Source organism: Hypomesus transpacificus, chromosome 13 (assembly GCF_021917145.1).
Source record: "Hypomesus transpacificus isolate Combined female chromosome 13, fHypTra1, whole genome shotgun sequence".
Taxonomy (NCBI): domain Eukaryota; kingdom Metazoa; phylum Chordata; class Actinopteri; order Osmeriformes; family Osmeridae; genus Hypomesus; species Hypomesus transpacificus.
This window is the reverse complement of record NC_061072.1, coordinates 9,097,422-9,107,815: the sequence shown is the minus strand read 5'-3', so window position 1 is coordinate 9,107,815 and position 10,394 is coordinate 9,097,422. Positions and strand designations below refer to the sequence as shown.

The window sequence follows — 10,394 nt, the reverse complement described above, 5'->3', positions numbered from 1 at the left end:
ATTCCCATCGAGGTGCAAAGTGTTATTTGGGTTAACATTTTGAGGGTATTTTTTTAAAACAGAGCTCCAGTTTTGTGGGAACCAACTGCAAGGCATTGTTTGGCCCCAGGGAAACACCCTCATTTTCTATACATTATTTTGTTTCTTTGCCAAAATATAGTCCCATGAATAATAAGCCAACGTGATTAGCTCGTAACCTTGAAAGTACCCAATGAATCCTCACTTAGGGCAAATCTGCTAACAAAACAGCACAGCATTCTCAACTGGGACGTGTATCATTTCAAGGGGAAAGCATTTACAGTACACGGGAGGGAGCAGAGAGTTAAAACAAACAACAACAAATTGTCTAATAACCAGACTCCAGGACCAGCACTGAGTGGCCCAGGCTGGCCCGGCAGGGTGGCTACAGGACCGTGGTGGAGATAAGATCTGGAGCAGAGCTGCGTTCCACAACAAACATGCACCCCGATAAAGGAGTGGAGGGATGTTGTCCCGGCGTTGCAGACATAAACACGGTCCCTCATGTGTGACGGGGTCATTTACCTCAACCACCACTATTACGCCTATTAGGGTTCAGTGCCGATGAATCCACAGGGCTTTCCCTGTTAGGCAGACTAGCCAAGAGGGGAAAAGTACACTTTAATTACCATGTGGCTGACAGGAATGGCAACTGAGATAGCAGGAAAGTAGGAAACAAGGGGTGGGGTTTTACCTAACAGCTCAGGAGAATGTGTTTTACTTTTCTAAAACGACTCCTAAGTCGGCCAGAGAGCTAGAGTTGCAAGGCCAGTCTCAGGTTCTTAGGCATCGGTGTTATTGTCGGTTACTGGCATTTTTGCCACAGATCCCCCACCTAGCTTAGCTCTGATTAGACATCTGCTGTTTCTCCCTCTCTGGGTCAGGTGAGTGAACTGTATACAGGTTCACTGTGATTGAATGTCATTGCCTCTTTGACGACGTTAGGCGTCCCAGCTTGAATGGTCACATTTAAGGGATAGGTTTGCATGCAGAGATCCCGAGGCTAAATGTGTCCTCTTCCTTGACTTTTAGCCTCAGCTTGTCTAGCTTGGAGACTGTTTATGTTCTAGTAGTCAAGCGCTCGGCATTGTTTTCTGAATTGTTTTATAAAGTCGTTTTTTAGGTGTGGTTGCTCTCATGTGCACTATGTACTGTTGTACTTGCGCTAGTTCGCTAGCGCCGGATCTACTAGCAACAAGTAACAAAGGCGGTAGTCAGCTAGCTACTACTAGCCAATTAGCTAAATACTTCATTTGAGGCTGCCACATATCACCATTCCCTCTTGCAAGTATGTAGTTATTTAAAACATACAGACATCAGTTGTAAAACGTAAGTACACCCAAGAACAATAGATTTGTCAGCGATATAGTGAAAACAATCTAAACTGCTCTAGCTGCTGCGGCCGTATGAACACCTCAGAATTTCCCCCGAAATTGCACCCTGTCTAGTTTGTATTATCTTTTTTGTCATCAGCAAGTTTACCTTCCGAATTCCATGCTATTTTACAGTAAATGCAATCCCACCGTGTTTTTATGCATGGCTGTGAAGCAGACACGGCTGTAGGCTGGTTTGGGAAGTGTGCCTGATTGCCGACGGCAGCAGGTCATCCTTGAAGGAGCCAGCCGCCACTTAATGGAAGCCCTCCACGCTGGCACCATTACAGGCTCAGACACAATTGAAATAATTAGAGGGGAAACTGCTTAGGAATTTCAAGGGTCATACCATCTTGCAAGACAACAGTGTAAAAGCATAGTTGAAACTTTTGGCCTATAGACCACCTTTATTTATCAAAAGGTAAACTATATGGGGAGTCAGATGGCTGAGCGGTGAGGGAGTCGGGCTAGTACTCAGAAGGTTACCGGATCGATTCCCCGCTGTGTCAAATGATGTTGTGTCCTTGGGCAAGGCACTTCACCCTACTTGTCTCGGGGGGAATGTCCCTGTACTTACTGTAAGTCGCTCTGGATAAGAGCGTCTGCTAAATGACTAAATGTAAATGTAAATGTATATGAGGCAAGTTATAATAATGCAGAAAATGTTCACATTACATACTACATAAGATAACAATGATGATTTAGCATAACTACAACCCTAAAGTCTCTTATGACTAGCGTGTGTATTATACCGACACATCACGTATTTCGAATGTCACTTCTGTAATTTTACAAACGTGTAATGGTAAGTGTGACATCTCTGAAAGTCAACTCAAACAGAGGCTGCCACTCACAGTGTCTGTGTCGCTGCATCAGGCTCTGGGAAGACTGCAGGCTCTGTGGCCTCATTACAAAAAAAAACAACCCAAAAAGAGTCTGCAGCCATGTTTTTTTGTGGTTATGGTTTACAGATGTCACACTGCATAGCATTTGCTCCGAGTCATTCCCCACGCTGCAGCATCAGGGAGGTGGAGGTGCCCCAGAGAGAGAGGGGTGGACAGCAACACGACTTCCCAGAGGTTAGAGGAGGGTGCATCTGTGCAAGGTGAAAACACAGACACACACACACACACCTTGGAAGAGACATGTGTTCTGTCATGCACTTAACAGACAACTTTTCACACGTGTGCACACACACTAGGACACACGCTCACACACACACACACACACACACACACACACACACACACACACACACACACACACACACACACACACAAACCAATAATCGCATAGAAGATGAGCTCAGGGAAGCCTGTACAGGATGACCACCAGGGGTAATATCCCGGCCGATTATCACACCACCCCCCTGACACCTGTCTTTACGTCTGCAGCGAGACAGCTGCTGGAACACATACAGTATGCTAACGACGTAGACCTCCAACTACAAATCCGATGGAAATAACATCAAGCTGTCAGCCTTACGGGCCCCGCCCGCCCCACATGGACCCCCAGGCCCCCCAGGCCCCAGATCTCCCTGACACACAACTCTGGCTCTGCTTCTGATGGATGGGAGCCTGGATCCATGGGCCGGGGCCCCGAGCTAGAGGGGGCCCACTCACTGATGTGAAAAAGTAGTCCCATCTGCCGCAAGTCTCTCCTCAAGTCTTCTGAGGAGTATTTCAGGGAAAAGCGAAACGTCTCAGCATCACTTCATAGTACATGGCTTTGATTTGGAGGCTTGCTCGGGCCAGGGACCAAGTCAGGATGTGTGACTGAGGGACTGTAAACCAATACTGGAACACAACATTGAGATGGCTTGCACAACGGACATTAAGCCTCATTTTAAACACCCCCGCAGAGCAACCTTGATTTAGTAGCGCCGTGTGTGTGAGCGCGTGCGTGTGTTTGTGTGTGCACTTGCGCATGTGTACTTGTATGATGTATAGTCATGGATGATTCTCAATCCTGGTCCAGGTTAGGCTTGAGTGTGTTCGTGTTGTAGCAGTAGTTGCTATTCTGAGCCTAACCCCTGGCACTGGACCAGGCTTCTCTCCCATGATGGTATCAGCCATGATGGCCTGCTGCTCCTCTGTCTTTACCCAGTACTGGAAATAGCAACCCACTGCTGCCCCCAGTCACCGGAAACGGCCCTGATCCAATCAGCTTCACCGGTAGTTTAACTAAATGGCTTCCTAAAATGGCACAGATCATATTCTGGATGATGTATCACCCCTTTCCGCTGGACATCCAAGGGAAGTCCTATTTGACGAATAGCCGGCACCTACGCTCTTATTTTAACGAGGTAATAACGACGAGTGTTTTTACCTCAACTGCAGGGCAGTTCCGTTTCCTCCGAAGCAGGAGAGCGGCAGCGCTGCTGACATATTCTCTTCGCACGTCTGACTCTGGTCGGAAGCGCTCAGCCCCCCCCCCCCCCCCCCCCCGAGTTCAGCTCCTCCAGCAGTCCCTGGAGTCCATCAGAGCTGTGGTTGTGTGTCCTGGCTGGATGTCTACGTCAGGTTGGAAGAATGAAGATGCTATCAGTGGGGTCTCTCTGTGACCTCTGCTCCCTGGAAGGCTCCGGGGATCTGGTGTGGAGATACAAGCCTTGCTTCTCTGATCCCTGGAATGATATCTAGCCTGTGGTGTAGCAGTTCGTCTTACCTCTGTTTGACACAATGACTCTTCCGTGACTCCTGCGTGGATGCTGAGTGGAGTGCAGTGGCGGGTCATGTGGTTTGGCAGAGGTTTTGTGCGTACGGGCTGTAGAATGTGTAGGAGGCCTCCCGCTTGGATGATGTCACCAGGGTCTTTATGTCTGTCTCTATAGTGTACAGTTTATGTACACTATAGAGTACAGTTTATGTACACTATAGAGTACAGTTTATGTACACCAAAGTGTACATTACATTTTTCATGCCACACACAATGTTTTCCTACACAACATGATTTATTTCTAGAACCACAATAAATAAAGGCTATCCAAAAAAGAACATCAATCTGTCAGTCGAGCACATTCATTTATAGAGCACTATGCCATATATGTAAATTGCAAGGCTTTCCATTGTGTAAATTCTCAGGTTGTTTTTGATGTTAGCCGTTACAAAACTCATGTCTTCCATTCTATGTAGCTTATTTTTATGTCAGACTGCAGTAACTGGCAGCTTTGGCAGTTCAAGAAACCCAGAACCAAATCTCGCTTGAGCTCTGGCCTTTGGTTATGTGGGTAATTAGTTACTTGTGTAGTGTGATCCTGGAGCTGTGGTGTTTTTCTGTGGTGGTGGTCTGGTGCCCAGGAGAACCCCTACACTGAACCTCACCTACTCTGAGTGTTTCAGCCCTGCCATCTCCAGCTACACTGAACCTCACCTACTCTGAGTCCTTCAGCCCTGCCAGCTCCAGCCACTGAACCTCACCTACTCTGAGTCCTTCAGCCCTGCCATCTCCAGCTACACTGTGGGAAAACGTCTTTGTGTTATTGTACGCACAATGAATTGCTTGTGACGCATTTGTTTATGCGTGCACTCAAATAATGGGAACATTAAATATTTGGCTCAAATGATAATAATCCATTTCCCGCCCTCAACCCAAGAATGACTAATCATTTAGAATTAAAAAAAGCAAACAAGCTGTCGAATTACTTTATTTTGTGGATGTGATAACGATCAGTCTGCACACCCTTTTATTTGCAAACATTACCTCAGGTCTGTGTACCCTATGTGGCTCCACCAGTGATCGGGTGGAGGGCACATTTCAAAACAAAGACAAAACATATTTCAGTACCACCCACTAACTTTTCAAAAGTCACACTATGAAGTCTCTGCCTCTAACTCTTACTTTAAAACCTGGTGGAATCTGTATGAATTCCGGAACATTCCAGCGCCAGTCTCTCAACCCAGCGGCGGGCACAGCACATCCTGGTGTTCCTATGGAAAGTCGGCACATTTGGAGATCAAACACAGGAACGTGGCACTGTAAACATCCCACGTATGTAGAGACGTCTGTCTTCACAGGACGTGATTGACAGAGGCTGGCGGTTGGCATGCAGGACGGCCGGTCCTGTACGCGGGATGGGGCGTGGAGGTCAGGCCATTCATCGGCTTTCCTGTTTATGCACGGCGTGGTTTTTCTTGGGCCACGTTTGGCGGCTGGGAGGGAGACGTGTTTATAAACGACTGACTGGCAGAGGGAGGGGGATGAGGCCTCTGTAAGGAGAGGAGAGGAACTCTGTTGGATGAATGGGATTTGTTAAGATTTGCCTGTGAGACTCAGGGAACAGTCAAGTGTGACAATTGAACATGGATGTGGAGGCCGAACATAGATGCAAGTAGGTAGGAAGCCCAAGACACAGACATGTTGGCACTCCGGTACCTTTACCTCACAGCGAGAAGGTCCTGGGTTCGATTCCGGCCCAGGGCACTGTTCAGGTGGGCTGTATCCTGGGCTTTGTGTGGAGTTTTGCGTGTTCTCCACGGGCTAACATGGGTTTTACATTGGGGCTCACAAGAACCCCAATATGAAACCATGAAGAACAGATCAGTTGTCCTGTCTCCAGGCCAGGGCAGAAAGGGAATTTCATCTGTGAGCTTTTGTATTGGTTGGTGTCTTTTTCTTTAAGAAAGGGAAGTAAAAATGAAGGCCTAAGTAGACATGGATGCAGGAGAACTAGGTGGTTTGGAAGTGCCAAGGAAGTTAGACTGGGCCTTAGTTAGACCAGTTAGTTAGCAGTTAGACGTACTGCATGCTTGTCACATCACTGAGGAAAAAATAATCTGGAACTTTGTTCAGCAGCCCCTAATCCTCTTAATGTGTATCAGTGAGAGTTAAGCGATGTGGAACCTGGACTCATGGTTGTAATTCTTGTACACTTATTCTTGGACTGACTCCTCTGAAATGTTGCAATACAGGATATTTTCCTACATCTGTAATGCATCACTGTCTTGAGGTGAAATAACTCATATGGTTTGTGTATCTTTGTCATTCTTCATTCAGATCAACCCCCAACGTTGGTCTGTAAATGTTGGAATAATCTACATACAGAAATCTTTGGCCAAGGTTCAGTAATGACCATAACAAGACCCTTGCAGCTTGGAGAAATAATCAACATAATGCATGGCTCTGACAAAAAGTCAACTTGATTTGCCTTGGCCCTCTCCACCAAAACTTCATTTAAATCTCATCTCCTTGGCTTGTCCTTGAAGGTGATAAATATATTCTAATTTAAGCTTTGTCGTCTCTTGGGACGAGGAGTGTAGGATAGGGTCAGGTTAAGACATATCGCACCAGACGTTACTAATGAAGAATATCGTTGAGGGATTTGCAGTGTCAGCCTGTCTTCCAGGATATACATTATCACATACACGCACACACAGACAGACAATCAAATGGGATTTGGAAAAGGAAGTTGAAAGTGTCAGAGACCATTAATTCAGAGTTTTCCTCCTTTGTCTGACGCACAGAATAGTAATTGAGGGTTAGGGGGGGTGCCTTTCATGTCTTTACATCTCTCTTGAACTTCTGCAAGTGAGTGTGCAAGACAGGGCGTCAACGCTGCTGAACGCGAACATCTTTTCATGTCGAGTGTACATCACAGTGCAGCTCATGCCTTGGGGAATTTGAGGCATGTAAAACCTGTTATTCAAACCCAGACCACCAACACAATAAAGTATTTATATATTTAATAGCAGGCTTTTGCCTGTTTGTAAGCCTCGTTTCCTTTTTAATACAGTAATGATATCCTGTTTTACACATCGCTGTCTGAATGGGACACAGGTAAGGGCTGGGTGGGTCCTTCCGTACGATGACATATTTTTGTAAGTGTTTGTAAGTCTTTTCTTTGTGGCTTCACATGTAAAGGAGATGAAGTTGTAAGGCTGGGTGTCAACCTGCCCTCACCTCTCATATGCTCAGATCTGGAGTTGCTTGACAGAGTCTCAACTTGATGGCAAAAAAAGATTTGGTCTGATTGGTTGTTCTTGTGTATAAAAGGAATTATGAAGCATTATTCTGCGGATTATTGATCTCCTGAGACCTTCTCCTCAGCTCTGGCTTGTCCCTGTACTCCTTCTCCTTCCTCACCTCTTGCTTTCTAGCTCTGGTTTACAATAATCATGGTAGAGCTGGTAAGAGTGAACCTTCATTTTGTAATATGTTTGCCTTGTAGTTGATTTCATTCATTTGCAATGTTATTAAATATTTATTTCATTTAACCTTACTTTGACCATTGTTGTCTGTGTTTAACCCATAGAGTCAAATAACTACAAGTATATTTGTATTGGAATTATTTGGTTAATCCTAATACACTGTTCAGTTTCTCATCTTCCTTCAAACCATAGGGGAATTAGATTAGGTTGTTTGGCCAATATTTAACCTCCTACAAAGTCTACTCTTTCAAGCACTTCCTACTCAGACGCTGCTTATAAGCGCTGGTAAAAGAAACCCAATATACTTGAGGTTCTTTGGAGCCTGCTACGCTGCACTTATAAAGTTATCAAAGCTTCAGTAACAACACATGCAAGCATGGGTTATCATGTTACCACACTGTGTAACCTGTTTCAAAAGCTGATGTTTTGCATAATTACATTTTTGACTTAACATCATTCAATTACTGTCAGTTCTAATTACAGTTCTAATTAATTATAATGTTGCAAGGAATATTTTTTTTATTGTCCTGTGCATGCAGTATGATGTGGTTTCATTCTGTTGGACTTTCCTCATTTATTGTTTTGTAAACAGTAAATGAACATTCATTTTGAATGGCTTGTGTTTAACGTGTTCCTACTGTGTCCTTTCTCAATCAAGTCTAATTTTGCCCAGGATAGCAGGGTGTTTGAAAGCTGGTGTTTTCACTGGTCATTGCAACTGTAGTGTTTACCTAGTTTTCAGTCTGAAGTGTAGAACAGGTGTGATATGACTGAAAGGCATGTTTAAAATAATACTTAAAATGTTTTAATTTAAGAACCCTTTTCAAACTACTTTCTAGATCTTTAACGGCCAAGAGAAGAAAATAATCCACTTCAGACCATGGCCTGTTTCATTGACAAATATTGAGTCTAACAAGCTGGACTTACTTATCTCTAAGAGAATACATACTTGTAGCTTATTATTGTCAACCCTTGACATAATATTCTCAGGATGTCATTGCAATTAGTTGATTCATTCTGACTCATTCCGAAATTGCTTTACCCCGCTTTGAAATCCAGGCTGTTCAGCCCAAAACATTCAAACACTTCAGCTCAGAGCGGTCGGAGACGCACCCATTGACGTGATTTGGACAACAGATGCACAAATAAATCATTAGACAGGAAACGCGGTTGTGTTTCTCTCTATCAATCTGTCTTTCTTGATCTGATATCTCACAGTTTCAGCCTCATTTTGGAAACAGTTTCCATCATTGTGTTTAAAAAAAAAAAATTCAGAATAAAACGTCATCTGTTTAGTCAGCGATCTCCCTCCCTCAGCCCACATGTTGTCTGAACTAAGCTAAAACACCGAGTCCGAACCAAAGGGAGAGAAAGAAAGAGATCTAGAGAGAGAGAGAAAGATGGAGGGAGGGACAGAGAGAGAGATGAAGACAGCGAGGAAGAAGAGGTCATGGTTCGGATGGGAACAACGTGTGTCCTTTTGTTTCTTTTTTCTTTTTCCTTCCTCCTCTTCCTCCTCTTCCTCCCCCACCTGTTCTCAGGATGCTGGACAGATTCTGTGGGATGTGAGCACACTCAGTGAACCTCTGTCCGTCTTTAAGAGGACAGATGTGAAGGTCTCCTCCAAGCGTGAGATCTTTGCCTGCGGGAGAAAAGGGAAAGCATCTTCCCTGGCTCTTCAAAGAGGGAAGTGAATGTGGATGAAGTCATTCGAACTGTACTCGTCCAGATCAGGCAGACGCGAAGGGTTGGAGGAAGAAAAACAGAGGTAGCCTATTGTAGGACACAGATCTTCTACCGATGTGTCCTGCATCCTCTAAACATGAGCTCATTTCCTCTTGGGCATCGTTTGGCTCCGTACCCTCCTGGCCCAAAACCAAGCATGGGCCTGAATGATAGGGTGCCATGAAGAAACGGCAGATTCACTAATGTTCTGCTTTTTATTGCGATGTGGACAGGTTATCTATGCATGTTGTCTACACCTACTTCAGTCCAGTCCCCAGATGGAAGAGGACCAGGGCAGGCGTCCCTGGTTATGGTTGGCCCACGATGAGAGACTTGCTCCGGGCCAGATGGTTTCTTGAAGGCTCCCTTGCAGTGGTTCCCCCACATTGGCTCATCATGGCCTGTCTGCATGAGACAAAGAGAAGGAAGGAATCAAGGAAGAAAATTAAGAAAGAAGGAAATTAGGAAGGAAAGGAGGGGAGGTATGGAGGAGGAGGAGGAGTGTATTGGAAGCTGTGGGTTATGCTAAACCCGTAGCGGGTGCGGTTTCTGGGTGTTGTGAGATTGTTTCCAGAGCATGTGAAGGCTCTGTTGCAGCTCAGTCCATAGAGGTGTCATCCCTTTCTGACAGTTCCATTGTCGACCGACGGAATGGATTAAGGCCTCACTTCGCCCCAGAAGAAAGCAATCAAATTAAACAAAAAGAACCTTGTCAACAATGATGGTTTCTCATCTGTGTGTTATGTCTCTCTCTCTCTCCCTCTCTCTCTCTCTCTCTCTCTCTCTCTCTCTCTCTCTCTCTCTCTCTCTCTCTCTCTCTCTCTCTCTCTCTCTCTCTCTCTCTCTCTCTCTCTCTCTCCAACCCTCCACCCCTCCTTCTCCACCCGATTTGCTTTCCTCCCTCTCTCTTTCCTTCCTATTCAGTTTTATCTCCATGGGATCTCCCCCACCAACAGCCTGTTACCTGACACACACTGGCCCTCAGCCACAATGCTGTGTTTTTTTTTGGCAGGGGGGGGACAATAGCTGTGTTCAGGGAGAGGTATATCTCTATAAGTTGGTGGGGCTGTTCTGTTACCCAGAGTCTATTACCTAGACTTTATAGTCCGCTTTTGTTGCCCACACAATACCG

The 10,394-nt window shown here is 45.3% G+C and overlaps 1 long non-coding RNA gene across 1 annotated transcript; it reads left to right on the top strand.

Annotated features, from left to right (window-relative positions):
- The first annotated feature begins 758 nt into the window (after positions 1 to 758).
- LOC124475396 lies at positions 759 to 3,816 on the top strand. Its single transcript, XR_006956924.1, has 3 exons — positions 759 to 902; positions 2,363 to 2,496; positions 2,786 to 3,816. It is a non-coding gene; the product is annotated as an uncharacterized LOC124475396 (long non-coding RNA).
- The last annotated feature ends 6,578 nt before the right edge of the window (positions 3,817 to 10,394 follow it).